General features: G+C 45.1%; 1 protein-coding gene across 7 annotated transcripts in view; it reads left to right on the top strand.

Annotated features, from left to right (window-relative positions):
- LOC148030179 (uncharacterized) overlaps positions 1-18,819 on the top strand; it is a 159,257-nt gene that overhangs the window by 32,963 nt on the left and 107,475 nt on the right. For 2 of the 7 annotated variants that reach the window (XM_087686450.1, XM_087686454.1), the window contains exon 2: positions 11,221-11,445. The exons of 4 other annotated variants lie outside the window; for them this stretch is intronic. The gene's annotated coding sequence lies outside the window, so the exon portion shown is untranslated. The remainder of the gene's footprint in view (positions 1-11,220; positions 11,446-18,819) is intronic. One more of the 7 variants, XM_087686451.1, reaches the window with a different exon arrangement.

Genomic DNA, 18,819 nt, shown 5'->3' with positions numbered 1-18,819 from the left:
TGACCTTCTCGGTTCCGCTTCTCCTCCTTCCGCCCAAATTACTCAGGCCCGTTCGGTTTTTTATGACCTGGTCCGCAATTAGCTTCCGCAGGACATGCAAGCTACTTTGGAGTCAGATATTGGTGAAGCAGAGGTTATGGATGTCTTGTTACACTTGCCCAAAGATAAAAGGCCGGGTTGGGATGGTCTCACCAATGAGTTCTTTGAAGCTTTTGCTACCCAACTGGCGAAACCATTGCAGGCTTTGTTTCAGCAGGTATGGGAAACGGGGATCATGCCTCCCTCATGGAAACAAGGACTTATTAAACTGCTTCCAAAAGTTCCTTCGCCATCTAAGTTGACACAGTGGCGCCCCATTTCTTTGATGGGTTCAATGTACAAAATCTTTTCCAAAGTAATGGCGAATCGGCTCCATAAGCATCTCCTTGCCCTTGTGCACCCTCTCCAGTATGGTTTCATTAAGGGCCGAAATATTCTACACAATGTTTTGAATGCCCAATTGGCCATTGATTATGCCCGGCATTCTAATTAGGAGATGGTACTGATTCAACTGGACCTGGAAAAGGCTTTTGACTACCTGGATTGGTCTTTCGTTGATGACCTTATGTCTGCTATGGGCTTTGGTGCTCGGATGTCTCGTCTGATCTACACCATTAGCGCTGCGGCATCTTCGCGAGTCATGCTGAACGGAGGTGTTACTGAGCCATTTGTCCTTGCCCGTTCTGTCCGACAGGGGTGCCCTTTGAGCCCTTTATTCTTTGCCCTTGCGACACATCCAGTTCTTTCCATGTTATCACATATGGCCGCCTCCTCCCAGTTGGCCGGACTGTCGCTTCCTACAGGACAACACTTCATTAGCCAATCCCTGGCGGATGATACTTTTATGATTTTGCGTGTAGACAAGGATAACCTTCGAAAAGCATTGGATGTTTGGGGTCTCTTTGGTCAGGCGTCAGGCCTTCGTATCAATGCGCTCAAATCAGCCCTTCTAAGCTGCACGGAGTCGGATTTGCAGTCCTTGGATTGGCAGGGTCTGGTTGTTCCTCGAGGTTCCATTGTCAGGCATCTTGGATACCCTTTGGGTGTTGATGTTCCCCCAAAGCAGCTTCTGCAGTGGATTTCTCAGAAAATGGTGGCCAAGTTTATGTATTGGAAGTCTCAGGCCTGGCCTTTTCATGTCTGCCTCAAAGTAGCCCAGATCATTATGTTGCCAATGCTCACATATTTCTTGCCATTGTTGCCCTGGACTCCTACGACTCTGAATGCTCTCACTCAGTCTATTCGCTTCATGCTATGGAAGAGGGATTCATTGCATGCAGGTATTTCCTGGATCTCCTGGTCGCATGTTTGCACCCCCAAACGCATGGGTGGCGGAGCTATTTTAGATGCCCAAACTCACATGCAGGCTCTTCGTTGGTCCCTTTTCCGCGCCATGTGCTCGGATGATCATCATCCGTGGGTCGCTATCGCCCGTTATTTCCTCGAGGGCCATGGGCTTCGGCATGGCAATACCCAACTCCGGAGTTCTTGGTGGCACGTTCTGAATGCTGATTCGCGGTTTTCCAGTTCTTCTTCATCGCTGCTCACTCATTTGGTGTCTTCCTGGAAGCACGTCCTTCAAAAGGCTCGGTGGCACCCACCGGAGGATCGCTTGGTTGCTAACTCTTTTCAATTGGAATTACTGGCAGTCTCGCGTTTGCTTTCGTGGGAAGGTAAACATGAACTTAGACCGCAATTCAACCGAATGGCACGTTTGGGCTTGTCTTCAGTTGCGGATGCCACCCTTGCCAGTCGCAATGTGCTTATCTCGTTTCGTACTGCTAGATGGCTTTTCAGGATCCCTCGTGGATATAGGCCTTTATGGGAACAGCTTTTGACGGTGATCCAGAGCAGACAACCCTTTCCTGCTCTTGCTTCGGATCATCCCTGGCAGGATTGGGACCTACAAGGACGGCTGCATTTGAGCAAAGCTTCCGCTAACCAAGTATATCATCTTCTGATAAAAGATAATCAATGGCTAGTTACTAAAGCGAATGCTTTATGGGGATTGCGCAAATCCCGGTCATGGTGGCAGGCAACTGTGATGGAGGGTTGGGTCAACAAGACACCCTTTAAATACAAAGTCTTTCTTTGGAGAGTGATGATTGGGGGTCTTCCGCTTGCTTCGGCTCTCTCCAAGCGACGAATCTCCAATGGCACCTGTTTCTTTTGCACCACTACTATGGAATCCGCTCGACACTGATTTATTTCTTGCCCCGTCGCTAAGAAAGTCTGGTTATTTTTGTCGGCCGTTTGGCGAGGGGTGGTTGGTATCACACTGCGCCCCTTTGATTGGGTTTTGGCCCAACCCAAATACCCTACTCCCGCACAGCCACATATGAAGCTCATGTATCACTTTCTTCGATACTGGGGCTGTTGGCATAACTGGACCATTCGGAATGCTTTTCTGTTTGACTCCGCCCATAATGTTCAGCGGCATATTGTAAGGCTTAAGGGCCTCTTGTATTGGCAGTTAGCTCTTCTCCATCGTTCTGACTTGCTCTCTACGGAGGACTTCCGTCCTTGGTATATGGCAATTTCCTCCGCATCCTTGCCATGAAATTGTAACCTGTAGTACTTAGCACCTCCTCACATGATGGCTTGGATTGTCGTCATGTTCTTGTAATCAAGTAATCTTGTATTTTTTTCGTAATTAATACAATTACCTTTTACGAGAGAGAGAGAGAGAGAGAGAGAGAGAGAGAGAGAGAGAGAGAGAGAGAGAGAGAGAGAGAGAGAGAGAGAGAGAGAGAGAGAGAGAGAGAGAGAGAGAGAGAGAGAGAGAGTATATTAACGTCTACAATCATGGACACTAGGGGTTTCACCATCGACCTCCATCCGTCATAACTGTGCCCTAATCTACTACGGTGGTCAAGATTGGGCGCCCATATCTGTACTTCATAAAGTAGTGTGGATGTGACCAGTGTATCGAAGAGCCATAGCTTGGTGCAGGGTTCTTGGAATTGCACCTGTCAGCACATCCTCTTCAAACCACCTAGTGCTGTGTATCCGCAAGTCAGTCTAGTGTCTGCTGCCTCTCGCATAGAAAAGGTAGGCCCTGTGAATAAGACTTCCAAGTATGTATAAGAATCCACATACTCCAGCTCCTCAGATCCATATGTGAATTTAGGTGTTGATCTCCTGACCCACTGTGGTGTAGTATTAAATACCATCACCTTGGTTTTACCAAGGTTCACTGAAAGCCCACTAAAGTATAGGAGTGCAATTCATTCTTTGTGTAGACCCTCTGGAGAGTCAACTATCGATACAATGTTATCTGCATACAATAGGAGAGGTATCCAGGTGCCAGCTAGTGGAGCTCTCTATCTCCTTCAAGGGAAATGTAATCAGCAATCCCATCAATGTACAGGCCAAATAATGTCCGAGAGAGGGGGCATCCTTGCTTCACCCCAATGGTGGAGTAAATAGGTGCCAAAAGGCCCTCAGATGTCCAGACTCTGCTCGCAACTCTCTCATATAGTGCCAAAATACCCCAACTGAGCTCTTTCGGTACTCTCATGGCATGCTATCTATGTATCGGCCTGTCTCTCGGTACTATGTCAAAGGCTTTGCGGAAGTCCACAAAGCAACAGTAGGTCCGTCGGCCATGGTTCCTTCCCTCCTCAATGATTGCTTTGAGTTGAGAATGTGATCCAATGTGGAGGAGCCTCTCCTAAAGCTAGCCTATCCCTGTGCTCTAAGACCCCACCTCTCTGCCCACCTGCTTAACTCATGCTCAAGGATGGAAGCATATAACTTAGCCAATGTATTCCCAACCATGATAGTCCACTGGGTAGAGTAGGGTCCCTTGACTTGAGGATAGGCACAATAGTGTTTGTGCTCCAGCTTTGTGGTAGGCCTTCACACATGGCTCTGTTAAACATGTAAGCTAGGAATCCTGCCACCAAATCTCTAGCATGGATCAAGTGCTCGGCTACTAGTCCATCATGATCTTGTGTCTTTCCTCTGCTAAGTTTGTCAATAGCCTCTCGGACCCTACTTTCTGTAAAGAAAGTGGTGGTCTTTGGACAAGGCTCAAGTGGGTCAGGAAGAAGTGACTGACCCTCCACAGTATAGAGACTACTTGCATACTCTTCTTATACAACGGTGGACGTAATAGGTGTGGTCGGGAAATGCTCTCTGAAAAGCCTCCAAGCCTCTCTAGAGTCCTGGCTCGAGATTAATTGATATAGGTCTCGCTCGAGCTGGGCCGAAAATGTTTTCTTCTTTCACCGTGTGAGGTGTCTAAAGAGTATCACTGCCTGTCTGTGGGTAGTGGACCCCAGTGCTATCTCTCTTTGTAGTCGTGCTCTAGTCTCACGGCACTCATCATCATACCAACTGTTCCGGGGTGCCCCCCCGGTGGAGGCTCTGTGTGTGGGTCGCGAGTGTGGGAAGGCTACACCTGCAGCGATGTGTAGGGCCTCACTGAATTGCTGAGTCAGCTCTCGTAATGGAACATCGGGTCTGAATCATGTAACAATCTAAGGATCTCCGCCTCATAGATATCCTCTGTCTCTTTGGAAAAGAGGCATCTTGGGTGGCGGTGAGCTGCATGATGGGTCTGCGTGTCAGTGAATTGGAGGTTGATGGTGAATGATAGGTAAGCATGATCCACTGCAACTCCGAGAAGGCATGGGGATATTGAGAGGTCTTGGATGTGAGATATCAACGTTGGTGGGGCAAGAACATAGTCTATTATGCTGGCGCTGTTTCGTTGAGGATAACATATGGAGGCGCCGGATAGGTGGTATTTAGCCAGGCCATTGAGAATGGCCAACTTCTGTGCTGTGCCCATCTCCACAAGGTATCTCCCATATTCGGTGACTTTCACCATATCTTGATATGTCCTCTCCAGCTGTAGCTCTGACACATCCTGCTCCTGTAGCATCTCCTCAAATGCATCAAAGAAAGACACTTGATGGGAGGCTATCCAGGGATTAAAGTCTCCTAGTAAGAGGGATTAAAGTCTCCTAGTAAGATAACCTCTCCCTCCTTTGAGAACTCCGAAATATCCTCATCCAAAGCCACATATGGTGATTGCCCCTTGGGTGGTGCGCATCGGGACGTCATAGGAGGGAAATAGCATATGGCAACATACAATGTGCATTCCTCACCCCACACTCTTACCCACATATATGTGACCTGCTCATCGTGGGGAGTAGCTGGATCATCTGCTGTAGCTCCTCCCTGATTAGCATTGCCACTCCTCCTGACCCGCGATTACTGTGGTCTATGCGTGTCTCCTTCCTACAAGTTGACTCCGACCTATAGCGTGTCACGCGTGGAATTGTAGTATGTGGCCCCTGATGTGTCTCTGAGTAGAACACTATATCTCTCTCTCTGAATGTCTCCTCAAAAGCTCCCACATCCAATCGGAGGGCTCCATTACAGTTCCAGACTGCCATTGCAAAAGGCTGGTTCCATAGGTCTCACGCCATCATTTGTGGCGCCTCTCCATGACTACTACTCTCCCTCCTCTGTAGAAGGCGAGTTTGCCCTCCTCCTTGGCTGCCTTAATTTTTGGCATGCACTCCCTCATGTGGGACCGGTCCCATTCAATGTACGACGTTGGGTTAGGAAGTCTCTGGCAGCCTCCATGGTGGGGAAGCGGAGAATGAGTGCACGCTCTTTTTCTGTGCTTTTCTTGCCCGCTCTCCAAGCGAAGACATGCGTGTCTTTCTTAATATTCATTAACGTGTATAGCACCTTGGTGTCCTCATGGACTTTTCACGCATCTTCAGCCGCGTCACCCGAACATGGAGTGCTTTCATTTTCCTTTTTTGTTCCTCCTCCAATGTGTCATTGATTATGGTTGTTGTAGGTGCGTGTGCTAGGTGTTTCCCCTTCTTTGCAATTCGAATCCATTGCTCCGCCTTCTCTACTTGCTGTTGGGTTTTCTTGAGCATGTATGCCCAAGAAGTAGTTTCCTTTGTCGTCTCCTCCTTTTTTTGGAGTTGTTGTACTTCCTCTTTGATGCGGGTGAGCTCCTTGGTCATTCCAGGTTGAATTTCTCCTTCTCCTAGCTTGGGGTTGAGTTGAATGTCAGTCGATAGCTACCTAAGTGATTGAATCTCCCCATCTTGGGCTTCTATCTTCAATTCCATCTTTTTAATCTTATTGTTCAGCTGTCTGTTCACAATGCTAAGTCCGTTGTTATACTCCTTCTTGACTTTGTAGATGGCATTGGTAATCATGTGCTCTATTTGGACCTTCTCCATTTATGGGGCGAACTCCGTCTTGTTGTGTTGGGCTTGTGGGGGAGCTCGATTCAGAGTTCTGGTTCGAGGGTAACCATTTTAGTGTATATGAGGAACAGTGACGCGGCAGAGATAGGCCGGGGTAGTGATGTGGTCTCCCGACAGTGACGTGATTGGACGTTCAACCAAGTGACGTGGTGGACTGACGGGCCAGTGACGGCAGTGACATGTGGCAGTGATCATGACCGTGACGGGGCAGTGGCGGCGATAATATGCAGCATGCACAGTGATCGTCGACGGGGCAGAGATGTGACGGGCGGCAGTTCGTCTAGCATGACGAGGCCTGATGATGGTCGGCAGTGACGGGGGGTGATGGTCGGCAGTGAGGGGGGCAGTGACGGGGGGGGTGACAGGGCAGTGACCGGGCAGTGAGAGAGAGAGAGAGAGAGACGGGTCAGGCGGATAGTGACGAGGGATGGCGAGAGGTGAGGCAGATTGGACGGGGCAGTGAAGGGGACTCACGGGGGCAGTGACAGGGATTGACGGGCAGGCCAGACTGGGCAGTGACGGGGGGTGACAGGCTGGACGGGGCACAGAGAGAGAGATCTTCGTCACGCCAGCGTGTGTGTTTGAGAGAGAGAGAGAGAGAGAGAGAGAGAGAGAGAGAGAGAGAGAGAGAGAGAGAGAGAGAGAGAGAGATTAACGTCTACATAAGGCCAATGTGGCCTATGAGGCAAAATCCAGGTCTAATGTCATCTCATCAATAGGGTAAAGATAACATTACAAATAAGTGGGTGGTCTATGAAACAATACTGAAAATAACTATACGATGGGACTATACTAGGGTTGAACCATGTGTAGTGTTGTTCCATCGATAGAAAAGAAAAGGAAAGGAAAGGAAAACTAGATTTGATAGAACCATGTACAAAAGTGTGGGCTGTAGGTGATCTCAAGATCTGCACATGATCTCAGCTATGATGCGGTCCCTAGTTGCTTCATTGATATGCCTGGTGGTGAGTCTTCGGTGTCTCGTGATAATGGCTCTAATCCGACTGTGGTGTGGCCTTCTTGGACGTGGTCTTGGTAGACGGGGTCATCGTGCTCGACGAAGGGAGATGGCTCTATTCAATGTGACTCCATGCCGTGGCCTGTAAGGTGTCTGGCAGGGTGGCTCTGTCTCTGCTAGGCTGGTAGTGTCAGTAGGGTCGGCTTTGTAGAAAAATTCTGCCAGTGCTCTCTATTTGTGTCTCTCCGGATGAGCTGGCCTCTTGTCTCGCAGTAGTGTAGTTCGGCGCCTCTTGAGCTCCAGGAGGAAAAGACCTAGGCATCTGTGGTCCTCGTACTCCATGACGCGGCGAAGGGGTCCAAATCGATCACAGAGTCCGTCTCAGGCTCTCGACCACAAAGCTGGCAAGTCCTATTCTCTGCTAGGGTATTTGTCCATTAACCTGCCTATGTGAGGAGGCACGAATTTGTCCGATAGCAACCCGTACGCTATGGGAGAGATGGGTGTCCATATATGCTGGCCGAATAGTGAAACCATCATGAGAGAGACACAAGAAATGACTCCTGTAGAACTCCATCCTCGATCCTAGAGGGAGTAGGGCAGTCAAGGCTATAATCCAAAGGTGGAAGACGGTCAATATCCAAACCATGTAGGCTCATCCAAATAGCCATCTGTGAAAACCAATAGTTTTTCTCGCCTCCTGCTGCTAGTTGTCCAGATGAGGTTAGTGCCAATCTAGAGTATCTATGGCGTGGAAGTTCCCATAGTCTGTGCCAAAAGGTCAGTGCCCTTAAGAGTGCCTCCGTAACTATCGGTGTTGCCCCTAGCTCTGCTCTGACAATGGGATGTGGGGTGGAGGGCTTACTCCTAATCATGCATGCTATCGTCATGATCAATGGCCTTTCCATGCTATCCCAACCATCATAATAATCCCTCTCTACTCCAATCTGATCAGTGAGTGGGCTAAGACGCCTATGGTACAAGCTGCAACCCCATACCTCTGCTCCATATAGTAGTATAGGTGTGACTAGGGTGTCAAACAACTAGAGTTTGGTGCAGGGCTCTTGGAACTGTATGTGAGCACATTGACTCTCGAGTGCCCCTAGTGCTGCGTATCCACTTGCCAGACGTGCCTCTGATGCCCCTCTCAACGAAAGATGTGGGCTAGAGAAGGTGTCTCCCAAATAGACATATACCCTCACATGCTCCAGTATGTCTCCCCCAAATGTGAACTGGTACATAGATCTTGTTACCCATGCTGTTGAAGTATTGAAAACCATGGTTTTGGTCTTCCCAAGGTTCTCAATGTGAGGTCTTTATCTCTATAGAAGATGTGCAAAGCATCTAGATGGCACTGCAATCCCTCCGATGAATTTGAAATGAGAACAATATCATTTGTATATAGCAATATCGGTATCAGCACCCCTGCTAGGTTGGCTCCAGCTCCTCCTCCTCGGTCTATGTAATTAGACACTTCATATATGTATAGACGAAACAATGTGGGTGAAAGTGGACATCCTTGTTTCACTCCTATGGTATTGTCAATCCTCTCTGATAGCCCCCCAAGTGCTCGTACATGACTTGTCACTGCCTCATATAATGCATAGACACCCCATCGTATACCCTCTGGTACTCCAATGTCCTGCAATCTCTACATGATACGTGTACGAGGCACTGTATCAAAAGCTTTGCAAAAGTCTACAAAGCAACAATAGATCCTCTTGTCTTGGGCTCGAACCTTCTCAATAATGGCTCTAAGTGTGAGAATATGGTCCAGCGTGGTATATCCTTGTTTGAAATTTGCCTGTCCTTGTGCTCTCTTGCCTTGCATTTCAGCCCACTCACTGAGTTCATGCTCCAATATAGATCCATATATCTTGGCCAAAGTATGACCGCGATCATGATAGTCCTGTAGTTGCTAGGAATCAGGGGATCGCCACTTTTAAATAGTAGAATTATAGTATTGTTTGACCAACTCATAGGGAAACCTTCACATACTGCTCTATTGAACATATGTGCTAATATGGGTGCTAATATGTCACAAGCATGTGAGAAATGTTCTACTACTAGTCCATCCTTATCCTGTGCCCTCCCATTTTGTAATCTATCAATTGCATCTCTAACCATTTTCCATGTGAAGAAAGACCACTATGTTGGCCTACAAGCTTGTGGGGGCTGCATAGGTGGCTGTCTTGGCAGGTCATACAACTGTCTCCCATAGTCAAGCCAAGCAGCTGGTGATGTAATCTGTATGGGGGGCTGTCTTTCATGAAACATCTTCCATGCGCTCTTGCTATCCCGCCCCAAAAATAGCTGATATATCTCTGCTTCTGCTTTCGCTAAGTAGGCTCGTTTCTTATTCCGTACAAGGCGCCTTTGCTTAGCGATGTGTTTGAGTGTCTAGCTCCACTTCTCTCTGTAAGCTAGCTCGAGTGACTCTACACTCATCATCATACCGGCTATTTTGGGGAGCAGTAGATCGTGTGGGTCTACATCGGGGCAAGTTGTGTGGGAATGCATACATGGCTGATCCATGTATGGGCTCTGCTAAATCCCTTGTACATTCTTGCAATGATCTACTCAAGTCCAATGTGTGGTTACGAAAAGATGCACCACTCTCTAGAGAGTGGTGCACGATGTGTGGTTACGAAAAGATGTACCACTCTTTAGGTTTTTGATAGTTATATGTAAAGGAGTAAAGTAGAAGTGCAAGGACGTGTTTACACCCAAGCACGTATGGCTCTTTATTCCCAGCAAGAAATGCATGTTGGCACCATAGTCAAACAATATGTGCACCTATTGCTTAACCATACTCATGCACTTTGCATGTTTGAAATTCCAACCACTTCAACTGGTTGCAATGCACACACATGAATCATAACCATAAGGGACACATCAAAATGAGATCCACTACATAATTGAGCTGCCCATCACTAAGGTTGGCAACCTCCCCCTTGAGCATCAAGCAATACTTTGGACCCTCTATGCTCTGCTAAGCTTGAATAAGCCCGATCCCAAGTCGGCTCCAACTTAAACATATCAAGGTAAGGTGCAACATTGAGGATGGATTATCTACCATATCACCCTCCTTTCATTTCATCGTTCCATATGTGAAATATTTTGAAAATTTACCAAGAAGCACATGGAAACTTTATCTCTTACTCCATGTCCCAGAACCTACACTAGGTTCTAGGCCTTTTTCCCTTTGGATCACAGAGATCCTTGGAACTATCACATTGCTGCCAAAGGTACATTGATGATTGGCTACATTTCCCTCATGATCAGCACTATACGAAGCATATGCTTGACCAACATTGATATCATGAGTTCCAAATACAGTCGGTTTAGCAAATGCATTACCAAAGATGCCACTTTGTGCCCCAACATCATGCCAATGTTGCCTACACAGGATTTTGTATCCCACTAACCATATTGGGTTACGTTGAGCCTTGTATACTATGCATAGGTGGCTGCCAACCAAATACATTTGGTCCTTGCATCCCTATGGCTGAAGCATTACCAGCCATTGCTTGGAAAACCAAACCAGCACCAAGGTACTTTGGGTGACCCACATTAACATGCTTGCCTTGCTGTCCAAAAAGCATTGGATTGGCCTTTTCAAGCTGGCCTTGCATATGTATCAATTGTCCTATTAGCATTTTGTGTTAAAGATTGGGTTAACTATAATACTATCCCTATTTTTTGATTTGTATTCTATGTCCTTCAATATGCATGCCTAATTGAGGTTTAAAGATTGGGTTACCATCATAGATCACTTTGTTCTAGCAAGTTATTAGCATAAGGTTGCACTATGTGTCGTGTTTGAAGATATGTTTATAGGTAGAACTTGGTTAGACTTTAATGGTGCTTGTTTTTTTCTGCAGCTTATGGATGTTGCTTTTTACTGGGATTATTTGTTTCTTTGAGCTTCTCACCTTGAATGATGTTGACTGTTCAATGTCACCATTTCTTCAGGTGTCTAAATGTCATAAAGGCATTGCAAGCTTGCTGTGAGAAGTGCAGTAACAAGTCTAAGCATTGTGCATCTCTTTCGGGCCTTCTTGATGCAAAGAAAAACCATGATATGGTACCCTACAAGAGCCCATGAGGATATGTCATGTTGTAAAATGATTTGGAAGCAGTAATCAGAAGCAGCTGCGATGGTTGGGTGACTTGAGCATATGCTTGAACTTTGTGTATGTAAGTACCTGCATATCAGAAAGGAGTTAAGGAATATAGTGTAACATCATGCTATTTTGGTGGAAAGTAAAATGAGGCTATTTGAAATGTACAGCCTTAAAGGGTTACTATTGCAAAGTTGATTTGAAAAGTGGCCACGAATAGATCAATTCTGACATATCTTTGAATCTGCTGCTTTATGACAACTAGAGTGTATAAAGAGGCAAGAAATAATAGTCCAGCACATGACTTCCTGCATGGCTCAGGGGATAGATTACTATGGGATGGTTAATGGACCCATGCTATCAGTAAGTGGCCTTGCATAGCATAAGTTTGCCCACTTGAAATTTTTAAGCCAGTGATGCGCACACACACACACACACACACACACACACACACACACATGGGGAGGGACTATTTTATAGTTGCATATGCTGGGTTTGCATTGAGTGGTGTTACCAAAATTCTATTAGTACAAGTATCTTGCCATTATTAGGTGAGTTACACACGTAAAGACATAGACAATAGCTATTGAGCTAAAAATTCATTACCCATTGATTAGTTCTTTAAATCAGCCCCAAAATAGTAAATTACCAAAAGTTTCATTAAACGGGGAGCTGTTCTATAAGTTTTTGTTAGCAATGATGTGTGTCTTGTGTTGTCATCTCCTATCTGTGAGCCTCAATTTGAGTTAGATGAGGACATTAGGAGCTGTGACATTGTATTTGTTTATCATTTTTTGTGCTTTTTGACACTTTAGATGGAAGGCACATTAGTACGTTTCTTTTTGGGCAATTTTGGCCATTTTTAAGGTTTCGACCCTATTTAGGGTTTCCCCACTTTTTGCCTATATAGGCGGCCTGCCCTCTCTCTCATCATCCATCATTGATCCTTCATGATAGCTAGCCCTCCTCATTCTCTCATCCCCCTACTATCGTCTAGCACCTACATTGATGCGTAGAGTTGCATGTTGGGGCTGACTGTTGCAGCCTTGTACCTTCAGCCATTGCAGTCATATTGTTCCTTCTCTCTTTTGGGTTCTCTCTTTGCCTTCTCCTCTCCGTGTTCACTTTTGTCTTTTCCTTGCGCACTCTCACATGGTATCAAAGCCACGGGTGGGAGCCAGTGATCTTGAAGAGGTGCGTGTTGACCACGATAAAATTAGCCTAGCGCCTTGTATAAGGGCGCGTGTACACCCGAACACCGTAGAAGGCACGGTGACCCTTTATTCCCAACCACCTAAGGGCAATGTGCCCAAAGATAGATGAAAGAATTAGCTAGGTCTATGTTTGTACAAAGGGTAAATAGTCATATACTATCCATCCCCCATCATTTTGCGGCAATGAGCAAATTGCTCTGTTGAAAGAGCCTTCGTGAGAAGGTAGGTAAGGTTATCGTTGGCATGTACCTTGACAAGCTCAATTCTCTTGCTGTCAAGTACCTCCCTAATAAAATGATACTTCACCTATATGTGCATTGTCTTTGCATGAAAGATTGGATTCTGTGCTAGCATGATAGCATTGTGACTATCACAGTAGAGGATAGGAACCTTGTTAATGCCAAGCTCTCTCACCAGACGTGAAAGCCATAAAGCCTTCTTGCATGCCTTAGTGGTAGCTGCATATTTTGCTTTTGTAGTAGACAATGCAACACACTTTTGCAGTGTGGATATCCAAGAGATTGCTCCCCCTGTGAACGTGAACACATATCCTGAAGTAGACTTCGTGTAGTCAAGATGACCAGCACAATCTACATTCTTGAAGTGAACAATAGAGGACTTTTGCTTCCCAAAGCAGATGTACAAGTCCTTTGTGCCCTTAAGGTATCTCATGATACCTTTCATTGTTTCCCAATGATTTTTGCTAGGATATGCCATGTATTTGCTAACCACTCCCACTGCAAATGCAATGTCAGGATGTGTAGCAACCATAGCATACATCAAGCTATCAATATCTGAAGCATAAGGAAACTTGGCCATCTCAATCTTTCCATCATCAAATGTAGGGTTGTCATTTGCACTAAGTTTCACATATAGAAGCAACGGTACACCAAGGGCTTTTCCCTCCTTTATATTGAAACGCTGCAAAATCTTAGTAACCTACTTTTGCTTTGATAGATAGAGAAGACCATGCAATCTATCCCTGAGTATACACTTGCCAAGACTATGATTGTTGGCCTCACCAAGATCTTTCATATCAAAGCTACTGTGTAGGCTTTGTTTCAAGGTGTCCAAAGCATGAACATCCCTGCCTGCAATCAGCATGTCATCCACATACAAAACCAAGAGAATAAGGCTACCATCTGTTGCCTTCTTGGTGTATAAGCAGTGATTAGCTTGAGATCTATGGAATCCTTGAGATTGTATAAATGTATCAAATTTATGATACCATTCTTGTGGTGCGCGTTTGAGCGCACTCAAACTCTTGTTGAGTTTATAGACCATGTGTTCTTTCCCCTTTGCAACAAAACCCTTAGGTTGCTAGATCTCCTCATGCATATCACCATGTAAGAAAGCTGTTTTTACATCTATTTGTATGAGTTTCATGTCTTCAGATGCAACGAAGCCCAAAATGATTCACAAAGTAGTCATTTTGACTATAGGAGAAAAAAATTCATCAAAATCAATTCCATGTTTCTGCTTGTACCCTTTAGCAACCAGTCGTACTTTGTATCTTGGCAAAGAACTAGAAGTGACTTTCCTTTTGTAAACCCATTTGCATGGTAGCAATTTCTACCCTTTAGGCAAATGCACCAAATCCCAAGTACCATTTTTCATGAGAGATTCCATCTCTGACAGCATAGGTTTATGCCATTTTATATTGTCTTTTTAGTCCATTGCTTCCTTGAGGCATGAGGGATCACCACAATCTGTCAACATGACATAATCAGCCACATAATTGACACAAGGAACAAACATATCTGGTTGTCTTTGCATTCTGGTCAATCTACGGACCCAACGATCAAGATTTGTGGGCCGTTTAGCTTGCAAATCTGCATTAACAGCTTACTGTTTTGTAGGTTTGTTCTACATGCTATATAGCCAGTTATGGGGTTTTCAAAGGCATTTATTCTTGCTGAAGTTGTGGTATCTCATGGGCAATATCTTGCTGATCATTTTCAGCTTAATTCCTTGCATTTTCAGGGCCATTTATAGCAAGTATTTGCTGCTGTCTAGCGGGCATTCTTTGCTATCCTATCGATACCTCTTCCCGGAATACAACCCTTTTGACTTCCTCAGTCTTTTTTGGCTGTTTGTGCATGTGATCTTCCTAGAAGATAACATCATTGTTGTGTACAATTTTACTTTTTTTGGGATCCCATAACCTATATCCCATTTCACCTTCATTATCATATCCTAGGAAAATGCATTTGCAGGACTTTGGTTGAAGTATGCTGTGTTCTTTCTTGCAAATGTGTATAAATGCCTGGTAGCCAAACACTCTCAAGTGAGCATACAAAGCTGACTTGCTCAATCATGCTTCTTGAGGGATCTCCCCCTTTGCCCCCCCCCACGCGAAAAAAAAAGAAAAAAGAAAAAAGAAAAAAAAAGACTTATTTGGTGAGTGATTTATCAAGTGTACGGCTGTCATAACAACCTCTGCCCAAAATCCATGAGGTAAAGCAACATGTGACATCATTGTACGGACCATGTCTTGATGGTCCTATTCATATGCTTTGCAACACTATTTTGGGGTGGATTGTGAGGGGCGGTGAGCTCCCTTTTAATCCCTTTGCTATCACAAAACTCTTAAAAGGCTTTGGACACATGTTCCCCACCATTGTCAGAGCAAAGGCACTTTAATGTCTTGATGGTTTGATTTTCAACAAGTGCCAGGGATTTTTAAAAATTATCCAAGGCCTTGTCTTAATGACGGATTGGATAAACCCATACTTTGCGTGTGGCATCATCATCAAAAGTAATGCATTGTTCAAAATCAGCATACCTAAAATACGGACAAATAATCCAAATGAGAAAGCCATAGAGATAGGGAACGACCGTTCCAACACATAGGAACGGATTAACGCGTTTTGGGAGGTCCAAGCCCAGGAAACGCTAGCGGAACGTTCCAGCCCGTCCCATGTTCCGTTCCCTTCTGTTCCGGGCCTTTCCCTGGTCGTTCCAGCAATGGAAATTAAAAATAAAAAAGGTCGTTTACTCATGCCCGTTTAGGGTCGCGATTCGCTAGTGGCCTGACGACTCCTGCCTCTCTTGTCTCTCTTGTTGGCCTCGCCTCTCTTGCCTCTTCCGCTTGCCTCCCTGCTGCTTCCGTTTGCCCTGCATGTCCTGCCTACCTTGCCTGCTGCTCTCGCCTGTCCTGCCTTGCCCGCCTGCCCTGCTTGATGCTCCCGTCTGCCCCATAGGCCCCGCCTGCGTCGCATGCCCTGTGTGCTTGCTTCCGCCTACCCTTCCTGCCTGCTTGGCCCGACTCCTGCTTGTGAGTAGGTGAGGAATCGTGTATCAAGCACCAACCAAAGTGTTTGTCTACTCAGTACTGATTTTTGTTAAGTAGGACCATTATCTCCCCCAAATTATGGGCATTTTGGATCAGTTGTTGGCAGTTGCCCCGAAATTTGGGGCTTTGTCAAGGATTGGGGCCCAAATTTGGTTGCAATGTTCCCAAATTTGGGGCATTGGGATCCATTATCCCAGGATCTAAAAGAGCCCCCAAATTTGGGGCATTTTGAATCAATCATGCCCCAAATTTGGGAGCTGAAAATGCGCCAAATTTTGGGGCATTTTCAGCAAGGGAATGCAGGCTGGAATGCCCCTAATTTGTGGCATTTTGAATCAGTCATTGCCCAAAATTTGGGAGCTGAAAATACGCCAAAATTTGGGGCAGTTTTCAATAAGGGAATGTGGGCTGGAATGTCCCAAATTTGTGGCATTTTCAGTAAAACGAATGCTCGCACTAGTGGGGTTGACATAGTGATAGCCTATCTTCTACATGAGGAGGGGAAAGAGTTGCATTTTTGCACCAATGTATCAATTGAGAAAAGGCAGGAGTTACTTAACGGCATAGCCACTTTCATGGGGAATTCACATGCCAGGAGGATGCCAAATATAGCAATGGATCCAACAATATGGACTCCAAGGCAAGCAGGGCATGGTGCTTCATGCAGAAGACCACTAGGATTAGTGGCTACGCAGCCTTCTCATGGACCATCATTGGCAGCAGGTCATGGTGTTAGACAGAGTTCATTGCACACTTCATGGGATCCAAAGAAAAAAGAGGAAATAGATGCAACAGAGGCACACTTCATCAGAAACTATGAGGACTACATTGCTTCAGAAGGAGAAAACAGCCATAAAGATTCCAACAGCAAATATTCGCAATCAATGGCAAGAAATGGAGTGACATTGATAGAAGATGGATGGAGTGACACACGCCATAGGTCCATACATGGTATTGTCGCATATTCTCGTGGGGATGTATACTTCATTGGTAGTCATGATGCTTTAGAGATTGGAAAGAGTTCAGATGTATTGGCATCCGAGTGGTGCAAGGCAGTGCAGGCTGATGATTACATATAAATGTGATAATCTTGTTGCCTTTCGCAACAAGAGATGCAATCCATGGCAAGTCCCCAATATCCTTCAACAAGTTATTCATGCAATGTGCCATGCATGGACTAAAGGTGATATGTGGATACATTGCCATTAAAATGTTTCTTGCTGCCTTGTTTGTATTCTGAGTTTCGCAAGAGAAGTGACAAAGAACTTCTCAAATACTCGGATACACGATTTGCATATATCTTTTTTATGCTTAGTCGATTGCACTATTGCAAAGATGCAATTAGGGAGCTATTTGCTAGTGATGAGTATGAAAATTGGATTGGGGCTGCCACTGCTACTGCTGTGTTATGTAATGCATATGTCTCTGATATGTCCAAGGGCACCACTTAAACGCCACCCTCAAACTGAAATCTACCCCTAGTGTGCAATGCATTAGAAGACTTGTTTCTTGAATTATTTTGCTTGTTGAGTTTTTCCATCAACAAAGAACTCTCCACATCTAAATATAAGAATTGAGCATTTGAGTTACTCAAAGCTCTCTTGAAAGTATCCCAACTTTCAAGCAAAGTACATAGCAAGAAAGTAGCCTTGAACTCATCATCAATGTGGAAATCCAAAGCATTCAGTTGATTGAAAATTGAGTCGAATTCATTCAAATGTACAGACACGGTTGTACCTTCCTTCATGCGAAGGTCCATTAACTTTTTCAGCCAATAAACCTGAGCATACAATTCCTCTAGTCTTTGCCACATTTCATATGTAGAATTCAGCTTGTCAATGTTAAAGAGCAAGTTGGCTGACACTGAGAGCTCTATGATAGAGCATGCAAGCTTATCCAAATCATCCCACTCTTCTTGTTCCATACCTACTGGTCTTATTCTCTTCGCTTTGATGGGCCTCACCTGTTTCTTCTGCTCCAAGACATTGTAACACTGTTTTTGCCATATTGCAAAATTGTGTGCATCCTCAAGCTTCTTGATGTGCAAAAGGTTGCTGTTGTTATTGTTTCCAGCCATGATTTGCAGCACTAAATTGACTCAAATGTCAGCTAATGCAAGCCCAAATGTCACACAAATGACCGGGAAACATTGCAAGTGCCAACTAGTAGTGAAAATCAAGAAATTGCAGAAATTTCAGATCTGCATATTGATTTCCAAAATTAGAGAATGTCTACTAGTGCACTCCACAATCAATTACAGCCAGATTTATAGGCCAATGCATCAATTGCATGTGAAATCCCTAAAATTCCGCTGCAATTTTTGCTCCAAATGCATTCTCGAGCACAAATTTGATGATTGCGGTCAAAAGCCCCAAATTTTCAAAGGCAAATCTGCCCAAATTGCATCAATACATGTACCCGAGTGCATATACTAGGCAATTCTTGCACAATTTGATGAAATTCTGCAAAAGCCCCAATTTTCTCGCATCTAGTGTGCACAAATTTCAGTGAAATTTACAAAACTTCACTAAAATGCGAAAAGCCCCAAATTTCCTTGTCAAATGTGCACCGAATTTGCAATTTCTATATGAAATTGTCGTGTTATGCTTTAAAATTCGCAATTCCGAGAAAAGCCCAATTTTTCAGCTCAAAATTTTACACTCTGCTTATTCATGCGAACGGCCGTTAGTGGAAAGAAGAGAGTGCAGAAATTTTAAAGTGTCTAGCCTATCGTCTGCTTTGTTCATAGCTCATGCTTGACTCTAATACAATTTGTTAGCAGAGTGCATGAGGATCGAGACACGATGCTGTAGTTTGCACAATAAGAGAGAGTGAGTGCAGAGTAGAGAGAGAGAGAGAGAGAGAGAGAGAGAGAGAGAGAGAGAGAGAGAGAGAGAGAGAGAGAGAGAGAGAGAGAGAGAGAGAGAGAGAGCACAAGACT

This window comes from Lygodium microphyllum, chromosome 10 (genome assembly GCF_053477565.2).
Source record: "Lygodium microphyllum isolate KBCC chromosome 10, Lygodium_microphyllum_v1.1.10, whole genome shotgun sequence".
In the NCBI taxonomy this organism is placed as follows: Eukaryota; Viridiplantae; Streptophyta; class Polypodiopsida; order Schizaeales; family Lygodiaceae; genus Lygodium; species Lygodium microphyllum.
Note: the sequence above shows the minus strand (reverse complement) of the source record. Positions and strands in the feature narration are given on the sequence as shown.